Here is a 13575-nt window from a genome sequence, read left to right as displayed (position 1 = left end):
CTCTACTCTTACCAAGTAAACTCCTAATCATGCCCTTTTGATTTGCCAAAGGCATTGCTTCCTGACTCAGTGTCCCTTGCTATCTCTAACTCTGTTGTTACCAGTTTCTTCAACTTTCTGATGGATGATCCAACAGTCTAGTATGTGAGAGTTTTGTTTACCTCACCAGTATTTTCTTCCACTGGAAAATCCCTACCATTCTTTCACTTCTGTTTTCTTTGTACTTACTGCCAGCTCAGACTGCTCCTTCATTATTCCAGCCTTGTATATACCCTCAGACTCCTCCCTCTGTCACCTATCAGTCCTTTGACTTGGCCTCACATGGTTCTTTCACCATTTTCACCAATTATTACAAATAGTATCACTCCTTTTCAAACCGCACCCTTCTCTGATGACCTTGCTTTCTAATTCAGTCAGAAGATTCAGTATGTCCGCTTGAGTTCTTTCCATCTATGCCCACCTTCATTCTTTATTCCAGTCGTAGAGGATGAGATGGGCCTGAAGGCCAATTCGGCCACATGGGCCTTCTGACTCTTGTCTCCTCATATTCAGAACTTTACTCTGCCAGACTTCTTTCTCTCTTTCCTCCATGTCTTTTCACCTCTTTACTGCTTCTTTGGCTTACAAAAGGTCAGTCATCAAATATTTGAAATCCTATTAGGCTCCAGGCATTGTATCAGGCATTTGGAACACAAAAAGGCACTTGGAACACAAAATAGATAGGTCCCTATCCTCACCAAAGTTGAACTTCACTAGAATAAATAAAGGTGAGTGAAATAGAGATATTATAAATGCATTGGTAAAAGGCGATGAACAGGGTGCCACGGCAGCCATAGATGAGGCAACTGATTGTGTGCAAGTTAACGTACAATCAGTTATTTATGTATGAGGGTCGATTGGATGTTTGTTCGTCAAGTAGAGGACTGAAAATGTTCAGAATACCTTGACATATGCTAAGGAATCTTAGAAATGTTTAAGAAGCCATGAAGGGGTTTGTAAAGCAGTGAGAAGGTGTTGGAGAGTTTTCATGATCATTAACAGTAATGAGCATTTGTTGAGTTTGGTATGATTCCGTTTTACAATTGTGGAAACAATTAGGAGAGGTATCTTGCCTAAGGTCATGTGACTTTTAAGTGGGGAGCCAGGCTTCAAACCCAGCTTTTCATCGTCTCACACATTCCCTGACCATTCTAAAAAGTAGGTATTTCATAACTATCCACATCACTGTTTATAATCTATGTGGCATTACCACAACCTGTGTTTATTTTATGTATTGGTTCACTGTGTATTGTCTCTTTTCCCTAGTAGACTGTAAGCTCCACGAGGGCAGGGTTGATATCTTATTTCACTTGCATCCCAGAGCTGGACATGGTGTGTGGGTATAGTAGGTGCTCAATAAATATTTATGAATGAAGGAATGGTGGGTAACTGTTTGTATTTGACTTAATGCTGGCTGTGGAAATCATTTAATATCTGAGCAGCAGGCACCAAGAGAGGAAAATGAGGAGATACATGTTTAGGGCAAAAAGAGTGAAAGGTCCTTAGCAGTTGTGAGGAAATCAGAACACTGACCTTCTAGAGTCCAAAATCTTGCAGGGGTGAGGGTTGGGAATGGGGGATTTGTAGGGCAGTGCACAGTGGGGATAATGACATGCAACTTGGTGTGCTATTAAACTTGAAAACCTAGTAACGCCTTGCAGGCTCAGCCTACTGTATGTGTACAATGGGAAATTCTGCATGTATTCTGTACTGAGGGCCACATCCTCTTGGTCGCATACAGCACACTGAGTTGTATAATAAACTCATATAGGTGTAATTGTAATTTATTAGTCTCAAAGCTAACAACTTGACCCAAGTCATTACTGGATTCAGTGCTTTGGAGCTAGAGCAAGAGTCAGTTAACTTTCTGTCTTTGGAAGAAATCATGCCATTAGATGAGCTTATCCTACATCACAACGGTAGAACCGAAACCATGATCATCCATAGATGTCAATGACTGAGAAAAGGAGAGCTAGAAAAGAAACACAAGGAGACTGAGAAAGAGCAACTGAAATAGAAGGGATCAGGAGTGGTATCAGAGTCCAAAAGAGTAGAATGTACTTCAAGAAGAGAGTGGTCAATGGAGTTAAAAGCTTCTCATATAAAACTTAAGTATGCATTTTAAGATAACTTCACTTTCATATTTGATTGAATTTATACCTGCCTGTTTATAAACACCTGTATGTAAACAAAAACTGAACCTGCCAATTAAACTATGACCCATTGCTTTCAGTCATATCGACTAATATATAGCCCATGAAAATGTGGGGAAGGAGCAAATATGCATCTTAAAATTAAATAATTATGGGGACCTGTGTCTTCCTTTGGCTCTCTCAACCAGGCCATATCTAGTAATTTCACCAGGAACAATTTCAGTGGAATGATGAGGGGAAGTCTTCGTTGCAGTGAGTTGAGGACTAGAAAATAATGAAGCAGGCAAGTATGGACAAGTTAAAGCGCTGTGGTGAAGGTTGAGGCTATAGCAATAGAACTGATGATGGAATTATTTTTTATAAGATGGGAGAAACTTGAATCTCATATTTAAATGCTAATTGGACAGTGGATCAAATTAGTAGAGAGTGAGAGGTGTGTAAAAGGGGTTGACCAAGGTCACTGGTGAACCTAGGTTGCTGAGCAGGAGAGAAGTTGGGATCCATATTGGGCTGGCTGTTGGCACAGACCAGTGTCATTTGAGTAGCAGAGTTTAAAGTTCTCACATAATAGTTTTGATCTCGTTTTTGAGAACCAAGGTATTTGACTAGTTCTAGAAGTGGAGAAGGGAGTGAGGATGGAAGTACAAAGGCAACAGGTAGTTTGAAATAGTGCTCCTAGAGGATGGGAAAGAAAATGGACTAGGACACAGACTGCATCTCTGTATGGGATTTTTCTTAAGCAGTGCTCACTGGTAAAGCCTATTTATTCAGGGTTGGTTTTTGTCAAGTGGGTGCTACAGAAGGAGGACATGAATAACACCTTGAGGATGCTGGCAAGTAGCTGACATGATGGAATCTCAGCTGCCATCACACTCCTGAAGTTCTTGCTGAAGTAAAAATGCATATTTTTGCCAAATTCTGTGGACATGTACTAACTTCAACATCTACATTTGACCCAGACCCAGTCCCTTTCATTCCTTGATTTTTTGTGACAACACAATTCTTCTGACTACATCAGAAGCTCCTTTTCTTCTTTCTGCCTTGGAAATGTAAATTCAGGTGTAACCTTGCTTGGTTACCTGTCTTTCCCAGCCACTTGACCCGCATTCCTTGGTATGCTCAACTACTTCACATGATGTAAGTTACATGAGGATTAGGATTTTTTATTCTTTTGTTAACCATGCTATTGCAAGTGTCTAGAATAGTTTTACTTTCAATTTATGTAATTATGTTTGAAGTGAATTTCTTGTAGACAGCGTATAGTTTTTTTGTAGCACCTCTATTGAGATATAATTCACATTTTAATTTGCTAGGGCTATTGTAAAAAAAGTTGCACAAATGGATGACTTAACAAATGTATTTTCTCACAATCTGGAGGCTACAAGTCTGAATTAAGGTGTCAGCAGGGTTGGTTCCTTCTAACCATACATGTAGTTTACTCATTCAAAGTGTACAATTAATTAGTTTTTAATATAGTCACAGAGTTGTGCAGCCATCACCACAGTCAATTTTAGAATGTTATCCTCATCCTCAAAAGAAACTCCATACCCATTAACAGTCACCCATCCCCCTTTCCCCATCCATTATATCCCCAACACACACTAGGTAATACTAACCTACTTTCTGTCTAGATAGATTGGCTATTCCTTGACATTTCATATAAACTGAATTAGAATATGTACCTTTTGTGACTGGCTTCCTTCAGTTAGTCTAATATTTTCAAGGTTCATCCATGTTGTAGCATATCATACTTAATTCCTTTTTATGACCAAATAATATTTCATTGTATGGATATATCACAGTTTGTTTCACCATCCACCAGTTGATAGACATTTGGGTTGTTCCTACCTTTTGGTTATCCTGAATTGTGTTGCTATGAGCATTTGTGTACGCATGTACATACAGTTGCATTTCTCTTAGGTTTTTCTATTTTTGTATTTTTCAGTCCTAAAATTTCTGTCTGGTTTTTTTTTTCTTTGCTGAGATGATTTTTCCAATTGTTTCAGCATGTTTGTAACTATTGAAATGAACTTAATTTAAGTGTTCTGTTTTATCAGGCTTTCTCTGGCTTTGTACTGGTGGGGTAAGATCGAGCACCTTATTACTGTCCGATGTAGATGGGAGTCCAGGTTCCCCAGTTGGCCTTCATGAATATCTCCGGGGATAGGATGCCTCCTTTCTGCTGGGTGGAGATGGGAGTAGTGGCTCCCTAGCTAAGCTGGAACCGTTTTGGTTGGGAGGGGTAGGGTTGCCTCATTACTACTCTACATGGCCTTCACTGACACTAAGGGGGAGAGGTGGGCTCCTGCTTGCCTGGCTGTGGTCAAAGTCCTGGCTGTCCACTAGACCTCTTCTATATTAGCATAGCATAACAGAGGAGAGCTTGCTTCACCAGGTTGGGGTGGAAGTGCAGATGTCCCACATGGTCTCTGACACTGGGTAAGGATGGGGCTCTTCACTATCTGGCAGCGGCCTTCTCTGACCACACGTGCCAGTAGGGAGGGGTACCTTGTTACCACTGGGCGAGGGAAGAAGCCTAGGCTTTTCACTTGGCCTCCACTGATGGACAGGGATGAAGCCTGAAGTTCTTCCTTTGGTGTTTTACTTGAGCCATTATTGTCTAAAACTATATTTAAAAAAAAAAATTAAGATACCCGAATGGTGGTGTTTTCTCAATGAAAAGGCTACGTAGCAAGTGTTGGCTAGTCGAATATAAGAAAAAGCACCTGCAGACTACTGCAGCTGTCTTTGATAAGCCTTATCAGTTAAAGAGTTAACAGTGGATAACCTCAAATAGGTTGTGTGAGATGATTCTGTTAATCTGTTCATATGGCATTCACTCTTTTTTTTTGCAAAGTTCTTTAAATTTCAGCAGACCCCATGTTGATCACAGATGGTGAACAGATAGGTAGGCTTGGTGTGGCTTTGTCATCTCCTTCACCCTTGCAGCCACAGCAGAAGGTGAGTGATGTCAGAGAAGGATTTCCTGGGATGGGAGAGCAGGAGAGAACAGCATGTGTGTATCTCTTCTGAATACAAAAGCAATACACAGTCATTATTTTTAAAAAGGAAAAATCAGAAATTATAATTAAAGAGGTAGATGGCCTATATTTCACACAGAGAAAAATTATATTTTTAGCTTAAAATTTTTTCTCTATTAGTATCAAAGTTTCATTAATAGTCACATGAGATAGAATTGTTTGGAACTTGATTGTTTCTTAAATCATATTCCTGTACCTCTCAGGAGGAAGGACAACAAGCGGTGGGAAAGTTCTGGCCATGGGGTTTGCTGATATGGAAGGCACGGGTGACTGACGGAGGCAGTTTCAGTAGAGCAGTGGGAACAAAAGCCTGACTGGAGGGGTTCGTGAGACCATGGAGGAAAGGAAGTGGATACAGTGATGACTGACAACTTGGAGAACAATGTGGTGACCTAATACTGAAGCTGAAGGTGTGTTCATGGGAAGTGGTGCCGAGGTGGGAGAAGAAAGGCAAGACTATTAAAAAGGACAGGATGTCAAGGAACTGAGAGGCCCAGGTTGCAAGGGACATTCCTGTGTAGATGTTCAGGTCACTAGGAAATACAACAGGAGTAACGGAGTGAAGCTGTGAGTTTGGGGATTGCTTCAGAGTATAAGGCAAGTGACTGCAGGCCTGTAGATGACCGCAGCAAGGAGGGTGCTATACCCGGACAACAGGAGCTGCAGGTTTCAGGGAGGTGGGAAGGAGAATCGTCTGGATGCAGTAACTGGTCTGTCCAGTGGTGGGAGGAGTGAGCGAAAATGGAAGAAACTTGGGATGGTTGCAGGGTAAGCAGGGCACTCGGGAGAGCCAGGTTTCTGCTAGATCAAGGCATTGAAGGGTAATTTCAGAGAGCTAGGTGATGATATTGATGGATGGACCCTCATTGCAGAGGATACAGTGGGAGGCTTTGGAGGGCTGAGAAGTGATGGGAGCTGTTAGATGGGGAATGTTCAGAGACTGCAGGATGAGCATGTAGGTAGATGTGGGGTTCTCTTGTAATGGCGTATCAACAGGGATGAGGGCCTGATGGCAGTCCTCCTGATAGCGTCTTGCATAGCCCGTTTTTTGGTACCAGCTTTATTGGGATATAATTCATATACAGTTCACCCATGTAAACTACATTTCATTGGTTTCTAGTGTATTTACAGATGTGTGTAATCATTGCCACAATTTTTTTACAAGTCTGTAAAAAATGCACAACCAAAACTAATTTGATTTTTAAAATCAAAAGTTCATTTAGTGATAATATACATTTTATAATAAATTACAGTAAAATACTGACATTTGATAGTTTAAACAAAGTACCATTCATGTAAAAATGTTATCAGATGTAAAATTAAATTAGAAAATTCAGAGTTCACGAAAGTACATAATATTTTGTCAATAGCTCATGAGAACATTATCATAAATTTACTTAAGATACAGAACAAAATTCACAGGCTTGACATTCAGTACCATAAAATTTTATGCTGAATCCACTGATATTTTTAATAAGGTACACTTGAAATAACTGATTCAGAGTAACAATGAATTGACATTCTATTGTATAACCAATATCTATTGGTTTTATAATGTCTAGTAATCAATTATTTCACCAATAATTTAAATGAGAAATTAGTTGAAAACACCACTGACATACACCTTTTCTGCAGGATAATTAACAAGCATTAGCAGCTTTGACTTCCATTTTCATGAATACATACAAATCTGTATTTTACAGTTAAAATTTGTACAAAAAGTCAGGCCCTGTAGTATTTTTCCCCTAAGAGGAAAGTTCTGATGTTAAAACTTTGTTAAAAAAAAGAGGTAGTGTATGAAAAGTATTTGTACTTAAAATGTTGAGCCCCTGCACCACTTACAGTATAAATGAAATTAACTTTCTACATATTAATATTATTTTGCCATTCAAGAGTCATATTTATAGAACTCAAAGAATGTTAAAACTGGAATGCCATTAAAATATTGTGGTATCTAAGTGGAAGAACTTCGGAGAATTCAACAAAAAGCACATTGTGTTACATAATGTTGTGCAGTTAATAGTTTAGTGATAATATGCTTAGTGACAATGTGAACAAAATACATTAAAGTATCCTGAGTCATGATATTCATTTAATCAAGACTGTACTGTATATGTTTTTACTATACAGAGAAAATATCCTTCAAAACAGTCATTTAATTGTTCATTGTTTTAACAGCATGCATTGTTATAAAGGTATCCTTACAAGCCCTACCATAAAATTAATCAATAAATAACAATGAGAGAAATATCCATAAGCCAAAGGGAACTTATGTACTCATACCATTCTTAATTTCTATATGCAAGCATACTATAGTGCCTGGGCACACCAACAAAAAACAAAAGGAATGATTTTCAGTGAGATTGAGACTGGGAATGAATGAGAAGAGGTTAAGGGAGGGGAGTCTCCCATATTACTGGAGTTTATGGAATTGCCTTTTACAATATAAGTTATACCCAAATGGAGTGTGTATATATGAAAGCTATAGGATGGACAAACATGATCCTGGACAACTGTTAATAGTTTCTAAAGTCAGGAATATAGCTCAATGCTTTATAACATAAGAAGCAATTCCTAAAAACAGTCAACTGGTTTGAGTTCTTAGAAATGAGGGGGAAAAAGCATTTGATAAAATTGTTACAATTAGCAACAGAAGAATAACATTAAGAAATCAAAATAAAATATGGGGAATGTAGGAGCTGAGAACCCGAGGGTACCACAAGATAGAATCAGACTTCTTCACAGTAGAATTTTTAAAAATATAGTGAAAAGAACAATTAACTGGGCTCTGCACAGCAGGTTAAATATCCAACCACTTCAACCAGAAATGATCTAGTCCTCTCATACAGCGCTGAGAATGTGTTCTAACATCCAATTATCTAGAGACAAAATAGCAAAAGAATGGAACTTCATATGCAAAGGCCCCTTTTAGACTTAAATTCACCTCTGACCCACCAAGGTGTATATTAACAATTATCAAATTACTATTATAATAACATTATAAGCTTCAATAAAATTTTTCTCATGCCTATTCCAGGTCCCTGGTTCAGAGGTATATATGCTTTAAACTAGCCAAATTTACAAGTCCTGGTCACATCCTTCACTCAGAACAATTCAAACAGTGGTTTCATAGTGTTATGATTGTTCCATCTCCTAGGAGTTTCTGATCTGGAGCATGCATTTCAAATTCTGTATTTGTGCCATTTGCTTTGGGTGCTAAGCTCACTTCATTAGAAGGAATAAAATCATTCTGACCAGACTCAAAATTGAGTTCTATCTGTCAGTGATTCCAGGCTCTCCATATTAGGAACAGCTTTAGGAGTCTACTGTGGTACTCCATTGTCTTCGATAATAATGTCATCTTCATCACTGTCTCCATCCTCTGGCTCAAAGCTGGGTTCCATCTGCTGTGGATAGCCAACCAGGCTGTTATCAGTAGACTGGCCCGAGCTGCGAGAAGTCCTAACGATGTTATTCCTCTGGTTTGCTGGTCTCACTGTTATGATGAGGTTGTGGCTGTTTGCAATCATCATGTCTGTTACTTGATCAAGACTCTTTCCTGACACTTCTATGCCATTAACTTCTAAAACTTCATCATTAACAGCTAACAGTCCTGTGCTTTCAGCCAGAGCTCCTGGGACAAGTCTGGGTATAAAGATCCCTGGGACCTTCTCTAAGCCATGTGGTGTAACCCTCACACTAGAGCCATCCCGGATGTAGATTCCTAGGGGTTTCTCGGTGCCATGTTTGTAAAGACAAACCCTACGGTGTGTTTCTGGGAGAATATTCACGTCAATAATAGAATACACAGGTCTGAAGTCTTGGGGCAAACTAATGACTATATGTGGCTTTTTTTCGATGGTTGTCAGGGTGCAACACATTGGTTAAAACATTCTTCTTCTTTACCAGTGTGTCTCACTGTAGTGTGCTGCTTCTTTTTTGGGTGTAAAGATCCAAAGTAGCGGATTGGCAGTTGAAACAGCTTTGTGGTAATTATCATCGTTGTTTATGGGCAATAAATCTCCATGGATGTCTGCATAGCCTACTAAAACATCAGCGTTGGGTATCTTATGAACATGTTGCAGTAATCCCCAAAAGTCTTTAAATTTTCCAGGTTTTGATATTTCCAGTGAAAACCGACGAAACTCGGCTCCACACTTGCTTTTCAGCTCCCGGTGGCTGCGGTTCCCACTGAGGCCGGACCGCTCAGGCCCGCCGCCCGGCGGGAGCGCAGGCAATAAGCGCGCGGTCCGGGCGCCCCCTGACGGGCACCTGCGCAGAGCTCCGCTCGTTCTGCCCCTCACCAGGCGGGACCGAGGGGGGCACTGGCGGCGCGGCCCGCGGGGACGCCACCCCCTCCCTCCGGGTCTAGTCGGCGGCAGGGGAGCAGGGGGCCGAGCAGAGGCGACACGCGCTGCAGTCCCGCTTTCCGCGGGCTCGCGCGCGCGCGCGCACCCGACCCGGGCCGGTTCGTGGCGCCACCACAATCAATTTTAGGATATTACAGTCACCCTCCAAAAGAAATTCGATACTCATTAGCAATCCCCTGCCCTCTTGCCCCCATCCATCTCACCCTCCAGTACTCGATGACCACAAATCTATTTTCTGTCGGTATATTTTGCCTATTCCAGACGTAAAATGTGTGGACATAAATTTTGGGATTGGCATCTTTGGGCTAGCCTAATGTTTTTAAGGTTCATCCATGTTGTGGCATGTATCACTACTTCATTCCTTTTTATGGCTGAATAATATTCCATTGTGTGGATCCACCACTGTGTTTAACCATCCAATAGTTGACAGACACTTGGTTGTTATGCAGAATGCTGCCATGAACATTCATGTACGAGTATTCATCTGGGCATGTTTTCTTTTCTCTTAGGTATATACCTAGGAGTGGAACAGCTGGGTCATATGGTAACTGCATATTTAACATTCTGAGGAACTGCCAGATGGTTTTCCAAAGCTGCTGCACCATTTTAAATTCCTACCAACAATGTCTCATGTCTCCAATTTCTTACATACTCACCAATAGTTTTTATAATTTTTTTCTTTTATAGCCATCCTAGTGGGTTTGAAATGTTACCTGATTATGGTTTTGATTTATGTTTCTCCAACATTAATAATGTTAGCCATTTTTTCATGTGCTTATTGGTTACTTGTGTATCTTCTTTAGAGAAACATCTTTCCAGATTCTTTGTCCAGTTTTTAAAAAAGACTTTTTTAAGGGAAGTTTTAGGTTCATAGGAAAGTTATTTCCCATATACTCCCTGCCTCCACATGCACAGATTCCTCCATTATCAACATCCCCCATCAAAGTAATACATTTGTTACAATTGATGAACCAACAGTGATGCATCATAGTCACCCAAAGTTCACAATTTACATTAGATTCACTCTTGGTGTTGTATGGGTTTGGACAAATGAATGATAATATATATCTACCATTATAGTATCAGAGTATTTTCATTCTCCCAAAAGTCTTCTGTGCTCCACTTATTCATCCCTTTCTTCCCTACCCCCCCATCCTTGGCAAACACTGATTTCTTTTTATTGTCTCCATCGTTTTCTCTTTACCAGAATATCAGATAGGATGGACTCATACAGTATGTAGCTTTTTCAGATTGACTTCTTTCGTTTACTATTATGCATTTAGGATTTCTCTACATTATTGTAAGAGTATGTTGAGTATTGCAAGGAATTGCTTGTTGCTCCACATCCTTATCAGCATTTAGTTTTAGATTTCAGCCATTCTAATAGGTGTATAGGAGTATCCCAGTTTTTTTTTTTTGAGAGGGCATCTCTCATATTTATTGATCAAATGGTTGTTAACAACAATAAAATTCTGTATAGGGGACTCAATGCACAATCATTAATCAACCTCAAGCCTAACTCTCAACAGTCTCCAATCTTCTGAAGCATAACGAACAAGTTCTTACATGGTGAACAGTGCAAGGGCAGTCATATCACAGAAACTTTCAGTTTTGATCACGCATCATGAACTATAAACAATCAAGTCAGATATGATTATTCATTTGATTTTTATACTTGATTTATATGTGAATCCCACATTTCTCCCTTATTTTTTAAAAAAATAAAATGCTGAAGTGGTAGGTAGAGTATCTCAGTTTTTTACTTTGAAATTCCCTACAGAAGTATGATGTTAAGTATCACTTCATATACTTATTTGCCATCTGTATGTCTTTGGTGAGATGTCTGTTCAGATCTTTTGCCTATTTCTTAATAAGGTTGTTCATTTTTTTATTGAGTTTTAAGAGTTCTTGGTATATTTTTGAAACTGATCCTTGGTCAGATACGTACTTTGCAAATCTTTTCTCCAGTCTGTGGCTTGTCTTCTCATTCTCTTGACAGAATCTTTTGAGACTGGAAGTTTCTAATTTTAATGAAGGTACACCTAGCAGTTTTTCCTTCATGGGTCATGCTTTTGGTGTTGTATCTAAAAAGTCATGCCTAACCCAGTGTCATCTAGATTTTCTCCTATGTTATCTTCTAGAACTTTAATATTTCAATTTTACGTTTTTGTCTGTGATCCATTTTGAGTTAATTTTTGCAAAGGGGCATAAGGCTTGTGTCTAGATCCTTCTTTTTCTTTCATGTAGACGTTAGTTGTTCTAGTATCATTTGTTGAAAAATTATCCTTTCTCCGCTGAATTGCCTTTGCTTCTTTGCCAAAGATCAGTTGACTCTACCTGTGTGGATCTATATAGGCTCTTTATTCTGTTCCATTGATCTATTTGTCTATTCTTTTGTCAATACCACATTGTCTTGATTACTATATATTTATAATAGGTTTTGAAATTGGGTGGTATCAGTTTTTGTTCTTCTCCTTCAATATTCTGTTGGTTATTCTGGGTCTTTTGCCTCTCTATATAAACTTTAGAATCAGTGTGTCAATATCCACAAAATAATAACTTGCTAGGATTTTGGTTGCAATTGTTTGGAATCTATAGATCAAGTTGGCAAAAAAAAACACCTTAACAATATTGAGCATCCATGAATATGGAATATCTATACATTATCATTGATTTTTTTTCATCAGGGTTTTCAAGTTTTTCTTGTTCATAATTTGTTAAAGAGTTGTACCTAAATACCTGACGGTGCCTGCCATCGAAGTCGAACAGTCTGAAGGGGAGGCGTGGAGCTGAATAAATGTACAACTCACTCTGAGAGGATGCCCAGTCAAGCCGGAACGCAACATACAGCCTTTATTCTCCTCTTTTTATACACACTCAGAAGGGGCAGGTTAACCAGGGATCAAGAAACATGTGCTTGAGTGTTGACATACTTTTTTACAAAACAAGCATACTCTGTCCTCAGGATAGATCCTATCTTAGCACACTCAGACTCAACATTTAGGACTTGTTCTTATTCTTAGCAGACTCCCTTATCCCTGACTATTCTTTCACCCCAATCTCTCAGCTGTCCTCTCTCAGTTCCCTTCAGGTTTCAGCCGTCCCCAACAAATACCTGATTTTTCCTTTTGGTACTAATACAAATAGATATTACAAGGTTTGGCTGTATAAGAAGTCATGCTACATATGTATCTTCTCTTACTTAGACTATGTAACTGAAGGAAACATGTTTGTTGCCTTCATCCCTGCCTCCGCCCTATAGATGTGTCTCACAGCAACAAGGCTGTCTTCTTAAAACACAGATCATGTAACTACTGTGCTCAAAACCCTTCAGTGTTTCTCTGCCTCACTCAGGGTAAAATCCAGTGTTTTTACCAAGACCTACAAGACCCTACCATAGTGATTCTAAAACTTTCAATTGTGACCATAGTAAAAAAAAAAAAAAGTTTAATATTATGTCTCAATGTACACTATAGTTTTAAAGAGAAGTTTCAAGAAACTATCTAAAAAGCATACATGACTTCATTAATGTTTAAATACAGCATGACTAATCATCTGGTAATTCAGTGTAATTTTCATCTGTAGAAGTTCATTTGGGGTCTATCTGTAGTATCTTCCAAGTTGCTATAAGAGTTTTGAACACATGGAATGTAGTTATAATAACTGTTTTACTGTCCTTATCAGGCAAGTCTGGAGCTGGGAAACTCAAGGGAGTAAGCTGGGGACAGTTGTCAGGCTAACTTCATTTGTTTCTCCTTTCTTAGGGACCACTGTTCTTTGTTGTCTGATATCCAGTATCTTAGAAGGGATTGTTTCACATATTTTTTTGATAATCTGATTGTTGCATGTGGAAGAATAAATCTAGTCCCTTCTTGTATGGAAGGGAAGTCACTAAATTTTTTATTAATGTTTCAAATTTCTCTCTTGGAATGTAATGATTAAAAGTTCATGACAAAGAAATGAGATATAACA

At 39.1% G+C, this 13575-nt stretch overlaps 1 pseudogene; it reads right to left on the bottom strand.

Moving 5' to 3' along the window:
* Positions 1-7706: 7706 nt before the first annotated feature.
* Positions 7707-13575, bottom strand: part of LOC118928907 (partitioning defective 6 homolog beta-like) — a 52943-nt pseudogene continuing 47074 nt past the window's right edge.

This window comes from Manis pentadactyla, chromosome 6 (assembly GCF_030020395.1).
Source record: "Manis pentadactyla isolate mManPen7 chromosome 6, mManPen7.hap1, whole genome shotgun sequence".
In the NCBI taxonomy this organism is placed as follows: domain Eukaryota; kingdom Metazoa; phylum Chordata; class Mammalia; order Pholidota; family Manidae; genus Manis; species Manis pentadactyla.
Note: the sequence above shows the minus strand (reverse complement) of the source record. Positions and strands in the feature narration are given on the sequence as shown.